A 20585-nucleotide genomic window follows, 5' to 3' on the forward strand; every position below is an offset into this window, starting at 1 on the left:
ATTTTGGCTCATGATTTCAGAGGTTTCAATACATTGTCTCACGGTCCCTAGCAGCACATTACAGCAGAAGAGCATAACAGGAAAAGCTGATCATTTGAGTTTGACCTGGAAGCAAAGAGTGAAAGGGTTGTGGTCATGATCACAATTCCCCCTTCAAGATGATGATCCCACTCAGCTATGCTCTCCAACTAAGCTCCACCTCTGTCATCACCTATCACCTCCCAGAAGCACCATTGCACCATCGACCAAGCATTGAACATAGGAAGTCTCCAGGGACATTTAGCTTCTAAATTTTACAGAGTTTTTGTACCACTTTGATTATCTCATTTAATTGAGTCCTTTCCCCAAAGGGGGTGAAAACATATTGTTCAAAGACTACATGAAAAGACAATTATCACAAAGGGCCATAGGCACAGATATTCTCCTAGTCCACAGCTGACCCATGTTCATGGGATAGAGCTATATGTGTTTTTCTTTGTGTTTCTCAATATGCTGTCTCTATAGCTTGGATAAATTGGGAGAAATGAGTTTTCTGGTTTTTAAAATAGTGTTCATCATCTACCCCTAAATATTTCTCTAAAATTTCTCCTACAATGTTTGTTGTGCTTTTAATTTACAATATAAATACACACAGTTAAAAAAATTCATTGTTGCTAAAAAAGCAAATCACTTTTAGCTTTAAAAATATCAGAAAATGTTTTAATTTTAGGACTCATTACAACATTAAAAGTGGTACCAAAGAAGGAGGGGAGAAAAAAGTATAAAAGTCTCTTATATTAGGCTGCATCCACCTTGTATAAGAATTATTAATGATCAGGCCTGAATTTAAGAGAATCAAGGAGCAGAATTTCTTAATGTTTTTTCCCCCACACTGAAAACTATGAGTTATCAATGTACTTGTTTTCTATTCACTTAAATCCAGGCTTCTCACAAAACCTTACAGGTACACCAGAGACAGGGAGGAGGAGGGGTAGGTAGGCAGGGGTAGGGCAGGGCACGTAGAGAATACTGGATTGGCAGGGAGCTAACAAGGGCAGCCAGTCCTTAGCTCCATAGCTCCCTAACTTGCTGATCTAATTATTTTTCCCCCCAAGGAAAATACACAATTCCTCTTAAAAAGACCAAGCTGTATTTCATCAAAACTAAAACATGAATTCCATCCTCTTGTTTTCTTTCAGGAAGCTTCCTATGAAGGACATGCCTTTGTTCTAAGTCTCTGACAACAACAGCTGTGTCTCTAGAGAAAGAACCGCTAAGACCTTTGAACAAGAAATAGAACTGATCTTTTTGTACAAGATCAAGACCTCCAGGTGTTCTAGTTTGCTCCTCTGCTGTTGTGATAGACACCCAGAGAGCTTACAATCTATCATAAGGCAGGAACTCAAAGCAGGAACCTAAAGGAAGGAACCAAAACAGAGAACATGGGGGAATGCTGTTTACTGGCTTGCTCCTCTGCTTATTCTCACAGTGGGCTGGGCCTTCCCACATACATTATAAACCAAGAAAATGTACCATAGACAATCCAACAGGGCAATCTGATAGAGGTCAGTCTTTAACTGATGGTCCCTCTCCCCAGATGTCTTTAGTTTGTGTCAAGTTGCCAAAAACCTAACCAGAAAAGCAGGATTAACTACTCAATAATGCTTTTCTTATAATTCACCATCCATAGGGAGAAGAAAGTCCATCTTAAGAAAAACTAAGTTAGTGAAAATAAACTACTATATTTGTTAAGCATGTGGTCAGTTTCAGGGAGGAAAAGTAAAATATAAAACCAGAGAAAATTCTGTTTCAAAGTGAAAACAACCCAAATGGATAATTGCACAACCCTTTAATTTACAACTGTGAATGCTGCAGCTTCTAGAAATTTTCTGACATCCAGGTGGAGCAAGCTGCAGGCTCATGACAACACTTCTCTGTCATCATGCACTGTTCTTTCACTTCCATGGTTCTCTCTTATAGTGGCCTACTTTGCACTTGAAAGGCTTCCCCAACCTCTTGTCAGTCAGTCAGTTTTGCTCAGGGACAAGCTTCTTCACCAGATGGCCCAGGGAGTGCAGACCAAAATAGATGAAAATCATTCTTGAAAATCTGTATTGTTTGTTTCCATCATTGTTAATAACATGCACTTGTCTGGTTTTTTTGGTTTTTTTTTTTTTGGTTTTTTTTTCACATGCTGTACAAACATTCATTCCAAAATAAATCCTCAATCAAGACTATTCTCCTCTTGGTGACCAGCAATAACAATCTTCAGGCACAAAGAGAGAAAGAACTTCTGGCCGCATTTCCAGATTTTTCTTTGCCAATCCATTTAAGTAAGAGAAGAATGAGTTGGTGGGGCCCAAGCTAACAAGTGAACCCTTTCCTGGATGCTCATGTTTTTACCTCTGTAGAGAGTCATCCTCCTGGCCACACTGCCCAACAGGCTTTGAGTGAAGGTGTGAAACTGTGACTAACCCTATTATCTCTAGCTGGCAGATGCTCGGAGTGTTCCTGTCTTCTAGTGTACTTAGAAGGAAGGCATAAAAAGAGTTGGTAAAGCTATTCATAAACAAACAAACAAATAAATAAATAAACAAACAACAAACAAATGCCCTTTGTGAGCTTAGAATTTCCCATTTTGATTTCCAGAATTAGGCGAACAACAATGATCTCTTGAAGTGAGACAGTGACAGATACTAAACCCTGTTTCAGTCAATGGGCTCTACGCTCATGGCACTAGACCCTGTGCTGGAGTCATGAGGTCTGTGGACAAGCAGAGCAGCCAGTCTTAAATCTTTTCCTCAAGGCTACACTGATGTTAGGGCTGAGTGCCAGGCCTTAAATGCTTTCCTTACAAGGAATGTGTTCCACTCTTCAATTAACTGTCACTTTTTCATTACCGACTGTACCTTGGAAACCATCTTATGCTTTGTGTGGGATACAAATACTGTCTTATCTCAAACAATATTCAGAACAACTGGGAAGCCAAGATACATAGACATAAAAAGATAGATTAGTAATCAAAGGAAGTGATGCCTTCTGGTATTTCTGGAATATTCTATATTGTGATCTAGGTGGGAGTTATGTGGGTATAAGTATATGTAAAAAAAAAAAAACACCAAGCTATATACTAAAAATTTGCATACTATTTAAAGATAAAAATAATGTAAAGAATTACTTGCTTGCCATATGTATGCATGCATGATGTCCTCATCAAATTCCAAAAATGATTGAATGTTTTTACAAAGTTATGCACAATTCCCAGAGTGCAAAATAAATAAGAGAGAAAATTGTAGGAAAGAAAAATAAAGACAGGAAATAAGAATAAGAAGCCCCAGTTAACACTATTACCCCCAAGTGCATGCCATTAAGCCTGGCTTGTTACTCTTGGTAGGCTACAATTCTGGCTCTGGGCCTATGAAAAGAAGGAGCCATGACTCACAATGACCATAAGATCAAAACAAAGCATCAGCTCAGGAGAAGACCAGCTATGAAGCGTTTTGAAGTCTAAGAGACTTTTCTCCCTTGGGTCTGCATGGAAAGAACACTAGGAATTGTACCAGCCAGTGTCCCCAACAGCATCCAAGGCAGTGTGACAGAGATATTTTTTATTAGATTTTAAAAATACAATCCACTGGTATACAAATAGCACAGCTCAGAAAAATAAAACAAAATAATTGCACAGGTCCAACATGACATAGAACATATTCTAAAGTATCATTCAAGCATAACAGGTATTCTCATAGTCGCAAAACAGAAAGGTGGTGATGTTGTCTAGAGAAACCTATAAAGCCTTCATTAAAAAGAAAATACTCAGCCAGGCTTTGAACGATGACCATAAAGTATGAGGTGATTTGACAGGAATAAAGCCAGTCCTAGTAGTAAAAGACAAGAATAAGCCAGGATATGGAACAAAGTGTGAAAAGAAACAAGCAATAAGACTGAATAAGCAATAAAGTTGGAAAGGAAAATTGAGGCCAGGCCTCAGAGATTCTGCAGGCCATGCTAAGAGATCCATTCTTCATTTTGGGATGAAGGTTGGAGAAACACAAAGATACCTCAGGATCATGCCTCTAATAACTTTCATAAAAGATAATATTTAGGGTGATTAATCTTGCTGTCTTTAACTGAATGGATTAGAAAAGCAAGAAGGAAAACATCTCAGAAGGCTCTTCCCAAAGGCTTCCTGACAATGCCCCTGTGCTCAGACAAATCCACAGCTTATCTGCACTTGATTGGCTGAAGGTAATTATCCCCAAGGCAACAATGAAGACCCGTCCCCAACCACTGGCCAGCTTGGTTGGCGGGGCTAGGGTTTAAATTTAGGATGTGGTTTGAAACAAAAACAAGAAAACAGTTCAGGAAACCAGGAAGGGTGTTTTAGAGCCTTCTCAACACAACATGGAGAAGAAACAAGAGAAGGAAAGCAAAGTGTTTTGGAAGGGATGGAAAAGACGGCCTACTACATGGACATGGAGTAAAGAAATCTTTGTACTGAAACCAGACAGTCAGGTTGCTTCCGTGGCTTCCTCGCTTTAAAAATGTCATAAGCAGAGAATATCCAAATGACGCAGGTTTTGCTCCCTTGCCAGGCTGGAGTGGTGTTTACTGGAGAAATAGCCAGGAGATTCCAAATGTCCCCTTCTTAAAGAGAAAGGTAGTACCCAAGGGCAGTTAGCTCCTTCAAGGTGAACAGCCTGCCCTGCCAGAGCAGTTCTTAGTTCCATTGTTTGGGAAGCCAATAGTTGCTTCCCAATCAGCACCTGGAGAAAGTTTAAACAACTGCAAAGACTTAAGGGCCTTGCTCTCCCCTGCCCTAGGGGACTAATAATGTGTATATTGTTTCTATTTTCATGCTGGCATATGGGGTGGGTGGGGGTCAAGGGAAGAATCTGCCTGAGTCTTTGGAAGTAAACATGAGAGGACGCTCCATCTGCTGGTCTAGAAAAAACTAGAAACAGCATCCACTTCTAGTTTTCTTAGACTCACGTTCCCTCTTGGGTACCTTTGAAAGGAAACACCTATCCATGGCACCCGTGGATGTGGCTTGGCTTTTCTAGGTCTCCATCTATGGTAATCTGCAGGTCTAACATCTCCAGTGTCAGAAAAAAGCACTTAACTGAGAGAGCAAACACCTGACTTTACCTTCCAACTCTCCCACTTCTTCCTTTCACGGCACTCGGCCAGTGTACTCTGCTCAGGCGTCAGTCTTCTTAGCTGTAGAGTGGGAATCACAGTCTTTTCCTCTTCTTCCGTCTGGTTGGTGTTGAGACTCAAACTAGGAACGTGAAGAACATGAGCGAGGTTGCAGCCATGAATCCCACAGTAAAGAAGGGAGACTTGTCACGTTCACCCAGTGCAGTTCCAAATCCCCTTTGGAAGGGAACCTTTCATGGTGTGGTCATTTCTACAGAGCCTTCAATACTGCTGGTGAAAAGTTTCACTTCAAGCTGAAGCCTTGGTGTGGTACTGCTGTGACTGTTCCACAGTTCCAGGTGTGAGGCTGGTGGACAGGGGAAGCCAGAAACTGGGCTCAGAGACCCACCAAGAGTGATTCTCCCTCTGACCTTCAGATCTTAAGTAAGGAAAATGAAGAAAAGGGTCCTTTTCTTGTATGCTTATGTCTTGGCCTCTTTCCATCCTCTGGCACTCATCTATGAGGACCTGAAAAGGAGCCTGAGAACTATATAAGGTAAGCCACCCTTGCATCTGGGAGATGAGCAAAGAGCAGCTTTGAGGTTGAGCTTTCACCCGAGTTACAGAGTAACCAATTAGGCCAACATAGTGCTAGAGCTCACAGAAGTCTAAATTTAAACTTAGCTGAACTTGAGAGACTTGAGGTAGCTCCCAAATAGTCAGTCACCTTGCCACGACTTTGTTTACTCATTTGAAAATAGATATGAAAAGTGAGCCTACCACAAACGTTCTAAGATAGTGATAGCAAGAGGGAAAAGTGACTTTCCAATTTAAATCTCATTGCAAATTATTTTAATTATTATTATCTAGTTATAATTATGAAGTCTGAAAACCAAAGTTTTAGGATAGTTATACATGAATTAATAAATATGTGACTATTTGTGACTATTTGATACATGTAAATAAAGTAATATCCAGTACAGTAATAAAATTTTATAACACTATGTTATTGATTACATACTTATAAGTACAATAATATATTAGTATATTGGTGTTATTATAAATATCATATAATAAAATATATGCAATAGCTAGTCACATACACACATATGTATAATGCATTATATAATTTTGAACTATCTATAATTTACAACATTCTTGGAGACATTATCACTGTTAATATTTTAGTAAGAGGCTTAAAACAGGATAAGTCTAAATTATCAAAATTCTGTTTAAGTTATAGTTTTTAATGCCATTTTAAACCCACAGCAAAATCATATGCCAAGTAGAATTGCTATAGAGACCTATCTCCACACACACAACACCTCAACAATGCACATTTTAATTGATGAATCAACATTGACACACCATCACCCAAAGTCTAGAGTTCATAGTCAGGCTTACTCTTGGTATTGTACGTTCTTTGGGTTTTAACAGCCATGTAATGACAAACACCCACCACTTTAACATTGCATAGTATATTTTGACTGCTGCAAAGTCTTCTGTCCCCTACCTGGTAATCTGCCTTTCTTCTCACGTATGGCATTCTCTGATCTTTTATCCTCTCCATAATTTTATGTTTGTCAGAATTGAAATCATATAATATATAGCCTTTTCAGGCTTATTTCTCTCACCTAATGTGCATTTTTAAAGTTGCATTTTACTTCTTTTACCTGTAGTGCTGAGCACTGAACCTAGGGTCTCATGTATATATGTGTATATATGCAAGTGCCTTACCTCTGACCTGAATCTCCAGCTCGGTAACATACATTTTGGTTTCCTCCGTGTCTTTTCCTGCTTTGATAATTATCTTTCTTACCACTGAATGTTTCATTGTCTAGATGTGACACCATTCATTTGTCCACTCAAGGACATCTTGATGTCTCCCAGCTCTCGGCAACTACAAAGGGATCTGTTACAAACATCTGAGCACAGTTTTGTGTAGATATACACTGCTAACCCATTTGAGAAATATCACAGAACACAAATGCTCCATCATCTGCTAAGTGTCTGTTGAGTTTTATAAATGAACGATTGACTTTCCAAGTCACTGTAGTGTCAGCATTTTGGATTTTGACCTTTCTAGTAGATGTGTAATGCTGATGCACTGTTGTTTTAATCTGCAATTCCCTAATAGGAAAGGTTATTATCTCTACTTATTGCCTGTGAATGAGTTTTGGTAAGGTGGCTACACAATACATTGCTCACTTTTATCCAGATTTCTTATTTTGTTATTATTGGGTCTTAACGATTTTGTGTATATATGGGTAATAATCTTCTACCAGATATACCCCCCCCTAGTACCACAAAATGTATTTACTGATAGAATTTATATACATATATATAAATGTACACACACACACACACACACACACACACACACACTTTATTAGAGTGGTTTACTGGCTGTGGCTCAGCTTGTCCAACAATGAAAAGTTGCTTCCCAATGGAAAGACCAAGAATCCTTCCATTCAGTCCACAAGGCCAGGTGGATAGCTCAGTTTGTCATCAGTGTTTGTCAGAATCCCGAAGAAGTGAGCTTTAATGCTTATGAAGCAAGAGTGAAGGTCAGCAAGCAAAGGGCAAAGAACAACTTTCTTCCTTGTCCTTTATAAAGACTAGCACGAAAAGGTTTGGCCCAAATTTAGGCTGTGTCTTCTAACACCAAATGATCCAGATAGGCTGGTCTTCCTACCACAAATGGTCCAATTTACTAAAAATCACTCAGTGGTGTGCCCCATGACTTGGGTTTTCAGTTAATTTCAAATGTAGTCAAGTTGACAACCAAGAATAGCCATCATACTAGATGTACTCTTGGCTAATATTTTTTCCCAGGGATTATCTTCCCATTTTCTCCCTTATAATTGGCTTTCATTGGTCAGAGTTTTTACTGAAATGGAGTTTATCAAGTGTTTCTTTCAAGCCAGGTGGTGGTGGCACACACCTTTAATCCCAGTACTCAGGAGGCAAAGCCAGGCAGATCTCTGTGAGTTTGAGGCCAGCCTGGGCTATAGAGTGAGTTCCTGGAAAAGGTGCAAAGCTACACAGAGAAACCCTGTGTCAAAACAACAAAATGTAAAAAAAAAAAAAAGTGTCAAAGTGTCTCTTTCACGCATGATGTCTATGGTATTGTCATGACTGGACGCTCTAGTTTTTCTACTTTATTTTCTTCTAGGTATTTTGAATTTTACATTCTTGTCTATGATAAGATTTTGTATGTACATATACATGGTCACATGCACACATGTAGCTGCATTTAAAGGGTGGAGGTTGACATAGAACATCTTCCTTAATTAATTTATACTTTATTTTTTGAAACAGGGCCTCCCACTCCATCTGGAGAATGCTGATTTGATGAGGTTAGCTAGCCAGAGTTCCTTCAGTCTCCAGCTCTCCTGCCCTGAGATTGCAGGCATGCAATGAATTAGTACAGGCACATAACATCGCTGGTGGACTTCCTGTGAGAGTTGGGAATCTAAACTCAGGTCGTTATGCTTGTACAGCAAGCTCCTTACTGATTGAGCCATAGCCCTGGCCCCTAAACTATTAGTGATTTTAAATTAAACTGGTGTAAAAGGTACGAGGTCTATACAGTCATTCTCCCTCTCTCTCCCCCTGTCTCGTGTGTGTGTGTGTGTGTGTGTGTGTGTGTGTGTGTGTGTCTGTGTGTGTCTGTGTGTGTCTGTGTGTGTCTGTAGGGGTACAGAGGTTAATATTGTGTCTCCTTCCAATGCTCTTCCCCTTTATTCTATTAGCATAGAGCTTACCTATATGGTCACTAGCCAGCATACCCTGGGTATTCCCATTCCTCTGCCTTTCAAGGCTAGAATTACAAGCAGGCTACTACATCCACCTGACACTTCTGTGAGTCCTGGAGATCCAAACTCTTGTCCTCATGCTTTCACGGCAAGCTCTTCCATCCCTAACTGTGGAGCTATCTCCTTGGCCCCATCTGCCTGTTCCTGTACTGGTGTCACCTGGCTAGTACTGGTTGATTACTGCAGCTTTGTACTAAATTTAGAGGTCACTATGCCAGTTTCATGACTTGATTTGTCTTCCATGTTGTGTTGCACATCCGAGGTCTTTTGTCTCTCCAAATAAAATTTATAATTTTTTTCTCACAATGCATAGGGTAACTTGTTCACGTTTTAGTAGGAATTGCAGTGACTTGGAAAGAACTGACATTTTATTAATAATGATCCTTCATATCCATGAACATGAAATCACTCTGAACTTATCAGACAACTTCTAATAGTATTTTGTTTTGCTTGTATTTCAACATACAGATCTTGTTTATATTTTGTTAGATTTAAGCTAATATTCTTAATTTTTGAAGTAGATTATGAGTAATTTCATTTTTAATTTCAATTTCCATTTGTCCATTAGCAGTATGTCAGGAAGTGGTAGACTTTTGTATAACAATTCTTATGTGTTTGCTTCTGATGACTATGGATTTAACGTGATTTCTTTTACAAGTTTCCTAAGGTAAAAACTTAGGTACTTGACTTTAGATTTTTTTCTCTAATGTATTTATTACAACCAATCCGAGTCCCCTTTCAAAGATTTATATGCTCTTTACAGCAGTATAGACACTGGAATTTTAGTACACCTTTACTTCTTCTCATTTGTATTTTATTTCTCATTTGTATTTCATCTTACTCCTAAAATAATTCAAATGGTTTATTGTATTTGGAAGTTACAAGAAATGAACAAAAATTATATTTTAATGACTTACAAAATGTAAGCACTCCCAGTGTCCAACACAGCAAACCCATACTAATATATCCCATAATATAGATGGTTTTCCCACACTGAGGGTCCTATAATGCAACCTGTCATCCAGATGCTATCATCTGTCTTTGAGCCTCATAGATTTGTAGTTCTTTTCTAATTAGTTCTTTGAAGTTCATCGTCCTTTAGCGAAGGTTGAAATAAGGTGATTTCTTGCCTCCCATAGTCCTGCTCTCTCTCTCTCTCTCTCTCTCTCTCTCTCTCTCTCTCTCTCTCTCCTCTCTCTCTCTCTTCTCAGTATTAATCCCCACCTGAAGTTTTGCTTTGGATACTGTAGCCGAAAGCAAGGCTATTTTATTCTTACACATGTTGTGTTATTAACTTATCCTTGCTAATTAAAATATGTAATATAATATTGATCAAAAACAGTGTACAGTTTCAGTTCAAAAAGTTTTGATGAGTAGCAAGTCACCAAGATTTCCAATCAGCCAGTTTTCTCATCCACAATGTGAGATCAATGACAAGACATCATAAGGTTGTTATTATAATGAAATTATCAAATTAGTCAAACTAATACTTATTACTTAGCTCTGCCATGTCCAGTTTCCTCTCACACAGAATGAAGATAACACCCATGTCACAGTAGTGTCACCTAAAGAAGCAATCTATAACACTTCACTCAGCGCTAACCCTGAAAGAAATGTTGTCTTCTAGCTCCTTTCTTGAGTCACGGTTTGAAATGTCTCTCATAGACTCATACTCTGAATGATTATTCCCTAGCTGGTGACAATGATTCAGAAACTGACAGAAATATATGTTTAATGTATTAATATATAATATAATAAATAAGCAGGTGCTGGCTAGCTGGAGTAATTCACGTGGTGAAGGTTATACCTGCTCTTCAGTTCCCTCTCTTCTCTCTGCTTCTTGTCTGCTATGTGGATGCCTCTGCCATGTGCTCCAGCTTCCATGAGGTTCTGTCTCACCATGCACTCACAATCAAGTCAATCAGTGACCATGGACTACTTTGAACCGTAAGCCAAAATTAACTTTCCTCCATTAAATTCACTTGTGTCAGGTATTCATTCCCAGTTATTACATAAAGAAGCTACTATCTAATACTATAGTTATTTACTATTAAGGGTGTGAGCCTACTACAAATATGAACCTTTTAAAGTTTAATTCCAATAGACTACGACTTAACCTTGAGTCTCACAGGAATCAGTTGGATGGGCCAAAGGGCAGGCAATGAAGACTTATTGGGGGGAGGTGTTAGACAGCTCTACCCTCATAATAAACCCACAAATTAATATTTTCCCAATTCCAAAGTTTTTCTCAGCTTTACATGTATTTCTACAAAAGTCATAAATTTGTTTCCAAATCCAAAATATCTACAACTTGACATGTCTAGAAATAGATTTACAAACCTTCCTGTAGCATGGACTACTAGTTCCTTAACAAATATTGACAGTGGTGGTCTCTCTTCCAACTTGACCACTTATAATTCACATCAAAGATGTCAATTGTGTATTATTATTAGGATTTGATGTCTCTGTTGCCATCTACTCTGACGTTTATGCCAATCTGTCTATCCTTCTGTCTCCAGCACTAGCTGTTGCTCCTGGCCAAAAGGGAAAAATGTGCTCTATTAATATTTATTAAGTGAATAAAATATCCAAAATGAACTTTAAATGTGAGTGATGAACAAAACTTGATTAGTTCCTGATATAAGTATTACAAAATGAATATCATTACCATTCCTAATCAAAGACCACAGCTCTGGCTTGTGCCTATGTCCCAAGTGGCAATGCTAGGCTTTTTTAAAAGTTAAGTTTGTTTGGTTCAGTGATATTCTAACGAGGGGTTAGCAACAAGCTCTTCAAGAAACAAAAGCCCTGATTTATGACATGTGTCCCTATCTACGGTATAAATACTGCTGCTATGGCCAATTTTGAGCCACCAAGGTAACATTAATGGTTTTCACAACTCCAGAAAATGTTCTATTTGGTTCTCACAGACAGTTTCAACTAGCTTTGGGATACTACTTATTTGACTACAAATTTAGAGTGCTTGCCCCTAAGCCAAGGCCTGTTGTCATGTTTCTGTCTTAATGGCTGAAGATCTCACCAACTAGCTCCAAGACAATTAGCTATTGTAGACACAGCCTGTTGGCAACCTCTGTCTTCCACACTACTTTGCAGCTGGTCATATTACCAACAAATCTACAAAGCAGGGACATTCTTTTCTTCCTACTACTTGCTTCTGCTTTTAGGCATGAATCTGTCAAACTACAGAATGTAGAAGTCAATTGCAGTCTTCTGACTTTCCCCCTTTCATGGGAAGGTATGAAAAACAACACTTTTTGATAGTTTGTCAGGAATGACTTCTTTGGACCATTGTGGTTTTGAGGTGGAATGGCAGTTAATGACTTGCGTTCCTGACCAAATGACTGTCGTTTTGGGAGTTAGGGGAAGCTGTTTATCTTCAGTGTTTTCAGGCCGAAAGAAAATGTTTAGAAAACCTCACTGGGTCCCCAAAGCCTTCTTGGAATTGTTTGGGATGCCTTTGGAATGCTAGTGAAATCCACACAGGATGATTTCGGGGCGGCTTTCGGCACTGTTAAAAACGCTCATGTTATATCCCCAGGGACATGGCTGTGGAACATGCTGTAACAGGAGCGCCAGGCCTCTGGGTCAACCAAATTGTCTCTCTGTGACTTGGGGATTTCTTAGAGCCAGAAACGTTATCCAAGATTCATCCCTGTGACTGAGGAAAATTGCATCAGCTGCTTACAGGACACCAGATCTTAATGCAACATCTCTTTAAGCAGTGACCTGGATGGCAGATGTTGGAGCACAGTTACCGGATGCACTTGTGACTAGGTGTGATGAAATCTTGTTTTTCTCTCTGGTTTCCAAACAAATTAAAAAGAAAATGTATGGGAAGACATCATGTCGGTGTAACATAATGGTCAGGGTCAGTTATTCTGGGTGTTTTTCTGTATATAATATGTGGAGGCTTGTGCTCCTATTGATCAAAGAATATGGTCAGGGTCTGAAGAGGAAGTTTATGACTGAAGGTCAGAAGTCTTCCTCCTTGTCTCAGAGATATTAACTACCTAGTTCTCAGTCCTGAAATCTGATATCACTGAGCTTTCCTTATAGTCATTTCCTTGTCCTCTGTGAAATTTCTAGATATCAGGAATAATGTTAAAGTTAAATAACCTTTGTCTTTTCAAAAGTGGCTTGAATAAGAACGATTTCGAAGGGAATAAAAAATATTCACGCACCTTTCTAAAATTTGGATAACATACAATTTTAGAAAACTCTGATTATCTTTTTTCCTCTGGCCAAGGCTACATAGATAAAGATAGATATAAGTGAAAGGAATATGCATGCTAGTCACCCCGATGGCTCCAAAAGTGTTTAATGTCTGTCAGCACAGAGGCCAAACACCTGGATGGCAGCATTCATTTTCATTCTCTAGACAGGTGTCTTGAAATCTTGGAAACCTTGAAACCTTGGGAAAATGCTACAATTTGATGCAGTAAATGGAGTGCAGTGGAAGGTGGAATGGGAGGAAATGACCAACTCTTAGGCATCTACTCCCTCCCAACCACTTTCTCTCATATTTTTATATTTAACTCTCATTAAATTTCCATAAGGTATTGTATTTTGTCTTTTTTTGTTTGTTTGTTTTGGTTTTTGAGACAAGGTTTCTCTGTGGTTTTTTATTGTTGTTGTTTTGTTTTTTTTGTTTTTGGTTTTTTTTTTTTTTTTTTTTTTTTTTTTTGCGCCTGTCCTGGATCTTGCTCTGTAGACCAGGCTGGCCTGGAACTCAAAGAGATCCACCTCCTGAGTGCTTGGATTAAAGGCACCACCACCCAGCTATTTGTCTTATAGATAAGAAAACTGTGCTTTAAGAAGTTGAATTAGCCAGAAGGTGGTGGTGCATGCCTTTAATCTCAGCAATCAGGAGGCAGAGCCAGGCGGATCGAGGCCAACCCAAAATGAGTTCCAGGAAAGGCGCAAAGCTACACAAAGAAACCCTGTCTTGAAAAAAAAGAAGAAAGAAAGAAAGAAAGAAAGAAAGAAAGAAAGAAAGAAAAAAGTTGAATTATTTGTGAATATTACATATTTTAACAATGATAATGCTGGGATCTAAAGTACTTCATTAGGAGATAATTATAAGAAAAAGCAATCACATTATAAGAATTAAAACATATGCTTCCATTCGTTTGGCTATTTGTCCCTGTGCTTTTTGCAATCTTGGATTCAACAATTCACGCTCTTGCAGACCCTCCTCTTTCTCGAAAGTTGGACAGAGCTCCACCTGGGGCCTGGCTGAGGATCTCTGCGTCCACTTCCATCAGTTATTGGATGAGAGTTCCAAGACAACTGTTAGGGTGTTTGCACATGAATTATAAACCAAAGGCTGTGGAGCCCCCAGCTGGATCAGGCCCTCTGGATAAGTGAGAACACTGAAAAGCTTGATCTGTTTGGGAGGCATCCAGTCTGTGGGACCAGGATCTGTCCTAAGTGCATGAGCTGGCTGTTTGAAACCTTGGGCTTACACATGGACACTTTGCTCAGTCTGGAAGGAGGTGACAGGACCTGCTTGTACGGAATCTACCAGATTTAAATGAATCCCCAGGGGTGCCTTGATCCTGGAGGACTTGGGAATGGAGGGGAGGGGCTGGAGGGAAAGGTGGGGGTGGGGGCGGGAGGGGGGAGGACAGGGGAACCCATGGCTGATGTATAAAATTTAAAACACATAAAAATAAAGAAAAAAATTATTTATTTAAAAAAAGAATTAAAACATAAAGCTGAGAAAAGCAGAGTTCCTGAATAAGTATGATAATACAAAGATACATGTAATAATGAAATGGATACAAACAATATTCTTGTTCACTGTAAGGAATTTTCAATCTAAGTGTATTATGAGAGTCTATGGATGAGGCAAGAAAACCAGCCCAGGATAAATGGTTGCTGTTGACAGGTCTCTGGGTTGTGCCACGCTTTTCTTTGGCCCTGATCACATTAGGAAAACAAATACCATTGCCTCATTAATTATTTGGCTTCCCTGGAGTTAGAAATTTTGAAGAAGTTTTAGAAATAACCCAGTTTGCCTTAAAATATATGCAGAATAGCATGCAAATATATGAATATTGATTTAATAGGGGTATGAGTTAAAAGTTTGGGTTTTATAATTTCTTATAAGTATCAAGTCAGTTAAACTTCCCTCTGAATACAGCCGAAGGCAAATTGGATCATTTCAAGGTTCTCAACAATGGATTCATCTTTGAGTAAATAATGAATCATATTATTTCCCATTTATATGCCAAGGAACATACATTCCTGAGCCCACATGGAAAGGAAATCCAAAACTCCTCCTATGAAACTTTTATTCATTAAGGTAGAGTTGCTGATTCACAGCCAGTGACTGCATGTTCAAATCAGAAAGACCCCATAAGCAGACATTAGGACACTTCTATGTAATTGTCAAGGGCAAAAATACCCAACTTTCCCCCATAAAGTAACCATAGGAGAAGAGCTATCTCTTAGGACGCTATTCTTTATGGCTCACACAGTGCAGAAAAGATCATTTCTTGGATCTTGAAGATGCCTGCAAGTCCGTGGAGGGAAGCCTAATCATGAGTTTATATAACTCAGTGGCTGATGTGTATGTTAGAGCTAAAGGAAAAGCATTTGTTTCCAAAATAAATAAAAGGATGAGAAGTCACAGGGTAAATAAATGAGTGGGAAGAAGAGCAGATAGCTATATGACTGTTGGTACCAGTAAAGGAGTACCAGGTTGGAGATTATGCATCCTCTGGAAAAAGGAAGGGCTGTTGAAGGTTTTCAAGAAGGAAATAAATTATAAAAGAATCTAAAATCCTTTTTATAGATTGAAATAGAAGGAAATTGAACATATGTAATAAGATTCTGAAAAGAAATTTTATGTAACTGCTTTAGTTAAATGTTAGGGGAAATGATGAAATCAGCTAAAATTCCAAAGGCAATAATCTCTTTGGAAAACTTAACATATGCATATCTATAAATATGTAGGGAATAGTGAAAGACTATGTTGACAGATTATGTGACCACACAATATAGTCAGACCTTTCGGGTTTAGCCACACACAAAAGCAGATGCTAGAAGAGTTCTTCCTTGCCCTACAGAAAACTTGAGCATTGAGTTAGAGGTTCCATCCTCCCTACTCACTGGAATTTGAAATTGTTCTTGCTGCCCTAAAATTATGATCTTATACACCAGCATAGACAGATCCTCAGATAATATTAGCTAAAACATATTGATTGAGTGCTGAATTTGTGCCAGGAATTTTGGCAGATATCTTCTACACATTACCTTATATAAATTCTACAACAGCTTCTAAGATATATGTAATACTGGCTCTCGTATAGATTAGTAAAGGGAATATTTGCAAGAAGCTGAGTGATTTGTGCCAAGAGAAGAAAAAGACCCCCTAACAAAAGTTTGTACTAATTGTCATTATACAGGATGGCCTGTATTTTAATGTGTTCTTTAACACTTACACTTCGATGACAATATGCCTGGCATAAATAACTACAAGAAGGACTTATCTGGGCTGTGGTTTCAGAGACTCAGGTCCATGGACAACTGTCTCCATCACGTTGGGGATGAACTATCACAATGGTAGAGCTGTGTGAAGGAAAAGGCTGCTTACCTTATGGTGGATGGGAAGTAGTGAGAAAGAAAAACTGAAGACAGACACAGACCCACCCCTTCTAAGATCCCCACCCCAGTGACCTACTTCCTTCAGATAGACTCAGCCTCCTAAAATTTCTAGAAATTCCCCAAATAGCATGCCCATCTGGAGTCCAAACAATTAATATATGAATCTGTGGGGAAAATTCCATATTCAAACCATTGTACTCACTGAATATACATTCTAATATCCTACTTGTAACCTCTGCTCTCCTTGCCACCAAGTGGAAAAATCTAACCTGGATCTCCTCCAAACAGGGTCCATAGACTTGTGATTGTACCTTCTAAAACTGATAAAGGTTCACTATTCAGCTAAAGCCATGCTCCTGGCATCTACTTTACCTATCTAGTTTTAGTCTCCAACATGATCTCATTAGATTGAGAATCAGGAGGGTCTTTAGTAGTTCTCTTGTAATAGTATAATTTGGATTTGGCCATCTCATGCAGAGTCTAAGCATAAAAGCATTTATCTTGCCTTGGATAGATAGGTCTTGTCAATTGATAATCAGTTCTTCATTTCCTAATGGACACAATGACTAGCCAAGAAGGCTTAGGACTGAAACAAAGATTTTTGTAACATTCATGATCCATTCTTCATATAATAGAGCAAACTACCTATTTCATTGCTTGTTTCTTGACAGCACAACCATAGATGCAATAGGAATTATTCAGGAACCTGAGTGCTTTTTTTTTCTACACTAAGACCATCAAGTTTCAAGTCATTCTTTTCCTAAAATTTTCAGGTTGCACACACACACACACACACACACACACACACACACACACACACACACTAATGAAGCTGTGTCACTAATGCTGAGATTATCTAACCCAATGCAAGGCTTTGGAAACCGTTCCAGTTGTTAATCGGGGAAGCCCCGAATTCCAAGAGCCTCCCCTGATAGCAATACATGCTATTGATGTTACCCTTGTTTGTCTTCCAGATATTGAAGGAAAGACTCTATGATTGAAGACACCACATATTTTGGACAGAGAACTTTGAGGAATCAAGCTGTATGTGATCTAGAAACTTCCTCCCAGAAAAATAGCTCTCAGAGCACCAAAAGGAGCAATGAAAGCTGCCAATATAGAGAAATAATCAGCAGTTCTGTGAAGCCTATTAACTGCAATGACCAGCATGTCAAAATACCCCCAATGGTAAAATAGTGTCACTTATATCACAGGGTAACCAACAACAATCTAGTTGGACTTAAGACCGACTCAGTTGGAGAGACTAATGCCTGGGTATGTATTCACCTGTGCTTGATGAGTCCATGGGTCCTGATGAGTGCAAGAGAACCTTCTACTTCTACTTCACTAAACCAGCATAATTTCTAACTACATTCTGAATAAACATTTAAGTGTATCTCCCTTCTTTCCATAAAGAAGCTTTCTTACATCAGGCAGAGAACATCATAGAAAGCCATAACTGGTCAAAATGAAAAAAAAAAAAAAAATTGACCATGGTGTACACCTACAATGATTCCCCTACACCTAAAGCTAACATCATGAAGAGGGATTGGAAAGACTGTAAGAGAAGATGACCAAGAAGTTTTTTCCAAAATGATATCCTCTCTATATAACAGAGAATCTATATTAATTAAACCTCAAAAATATGGTTGTATAAACAAGACCAAAAACAAAAAAAGGGCATCACCAATTGACCTGCCATTGTGGATGGGGGAAATCTCACAAGGGCCCACTCCTAGATGAAGAGCTACAGGCAATTAATAAACTGCTGAGAGACAGAATCAATTATCTCATGGACAAACAACCTAGTAGGTTACTATTTTCTAAGAGATCATCCCTAAACATATATACATACATATGAGCAATACCAAATGAACACACACACACACACACACACACACACACACACAGAGAGAGAGAGAGAGAGAGAGAGAGAGAGAGAGAGAGAGAGAGAGACAATATTACGTATATGTATGATGTTACAGTAATAGGCAATACAAAGCCATGAATTTGAGAAGGAGTGGGGGAGACTTGGGAGGAGTTGGTGGAAAAAAAGGGAGGGGGAAATGATATAGAAACAATACTCATATATGAATTTATCAAAAGATAAATTTTCTAAATATGGTAAAATATTTTGAAAGCTAACAATGCAAACATCAACAGCTTAAGCCTTACATCATAAAACTCTAAGGTGAAAACATGTTATCCCACTGGTATTTGATGCTAAGGACGAGCAGAATGAACCAAAAATCCTCAGAGAGCTGTGTGCAAATGTGATCAAATTCCTCTAACCCCTCATGAACTGTACCCTATCCATCAGTATCTATATCTGTGCATCTAAATGGGTAAGTTCATTCTTAAAAATAAATCTTTATTAAGTGTAACATTGTGGTGATCAGTGTTAACTGCCAACTTGACCAAACCTAAAATCATCTGAATACTGGGTCTCCGGGCATGCCTGTGGATGATTACATTTTTTAGGTTATTTTTATTACATTTATTTATTATTTATTTATTGTATGGGGAGAGAGAAAGCATGTGTGCTTTGGTATACGTGTGGAAATGAGAGGACAACTTTGCAGAATCAATTCTTTCTATCTTGTGATCAAACTCATCCAGAGATTAAACTCAGATTATTAGACTTGGCAGCAAGCACAGTCGCTCACTGAGCTATATCATCTATCCTGAGTGGAGGACTATTTTGGCTGAGTTTCAGTTGAGGCAGGAAGACCCTCCCATTATGGGTAGGACCATTTCCTGGGCAGGGGGATCCAGGACTGTGTAAATGGAGGAAGTGAACTGAGCGCTAGGGTGCAGGTATTCATTGTTCTTTTGACTTACAAGCCTTTCACAGTGACCCACATTCTCTGCAGCGATGGTTTGCAGCTTCGAATTATGAACTACAATAAATGTTTCCCCCTCAAGCTAAGGTAGCATTAAACAGAAAAGTTGATAAGTCAGGATTTCCATCAAGTAACCGCTCCTGTGTACCTAGCTCTCAAGTCAAGGAACAGACACTCTTAGTGCTGCCAAAGTCACACATCCTCATGCACATTTCCAGTGCCTTATGCACCTCACATCCTCCCCAAATATGACTAGTTTCTAGCGATGTCTTTCACAGAAATTCTGTTTGCCTGTCCTAAAACATTGCATATGGAATTATGCATTATACACTATTTTATAAGTAACATTTTCTCACTCAACTTCCCCTTCTGATATGAAGCTTGTTGTCATGGGTTATTGTAGTTCTATTTCTGTATAGTATTCTGTATGAATGTGTCATGATTTATTTACACATGCCATGGTTTCTAAATATTCTAATGGATTTATCATTACCAGGATTATATTCATGTCCAATTAAGGGACTAATTTTTGAGTGAACATGTTTACCACATTGTTCTGTTTGTGTGAGTAAAATATGTTCCCATTAGTAACCATCAAATTTCTTCCAATTTGGTTTGTATTGCACATGAATATGATAAGAGGATTTGGATTTGAGTCCTCATTCTAAACTTCAGATCACTGGTAATTTTTCTCAGTTTCCATTATCTGCAAACTTTAAAATAAATTTCTTAATTTGTCTGTCAAATCACTTGAGAACATTAAGTATTTTTAAGTCAAGTATAAAATATTACATTAGCCTATTCACCTCTTGCCCTGGGAAGAATGTGGGAAATACTAAAATTTGTTTTTGCCAAGTGGCTAGAGAAGTAAAAACTAAAATGTTCCCAATATTTTGTTATCTTCTCTCCTTTGCTCTTTTCATGTTATCTGGACAATGTTTTTAAACTAATTCAGAATTTTTAGGACAAAAGAAGTAATCTCGTATTATAGCAAATTAATTTTATTCAATGCCTCTCCTGGGGAAATTTGGTAAACAATCACAGAGTGTGCTGCGAGGAATTCTCCAAGGGGGTAAATCAGCACAGGTGGAGAAATGGTACCTTGGCAGGAGTTAACTAGATCCTAGGATGCCTGGAAAGCCCCTAGACATCATGAGTCTGAGCCGTCAGCATTTAT

The 20585-nt window shown here is 38.6% G+C and overlaps 1 long non-coding RNA gene across 1 annotated transcript in view; it reads left to right on the forward strand.

Moving 5' to 3' along the window:
- The window catches only part of LOC118577262, a 75851-nt gene extending 57818 nt beyond the window's left edge, over nucleotides 1-18033 (forward strand). Inside the window, exon 3 of the long non-coding RNA XR_004944185.1 lies at nucleotides 17540-18033. This is a non-coding gene — a long non-coding RNA (uncharacterized LOC118577262). The remainder of the gene's footprint in view (nucleotides 1-17539) is intronic.
- Nucleotides 18034-20585: the final 2552 nt, after the last annotated feature.

The sequence above is a fragment of the Onychomys torridus genome, chromosome 2, assembly GCF_903995425.1.
Source record: "Onychomys torridus chromosome 2, mOncTor1.1, whole genome shotgun sequence".
Taxonomy (NCBI): Eukaryota; Metazoa; Chordata; class Mammalia; order Rodentia; family Cricetidae; genus Onychomys; species Onychomys torridus.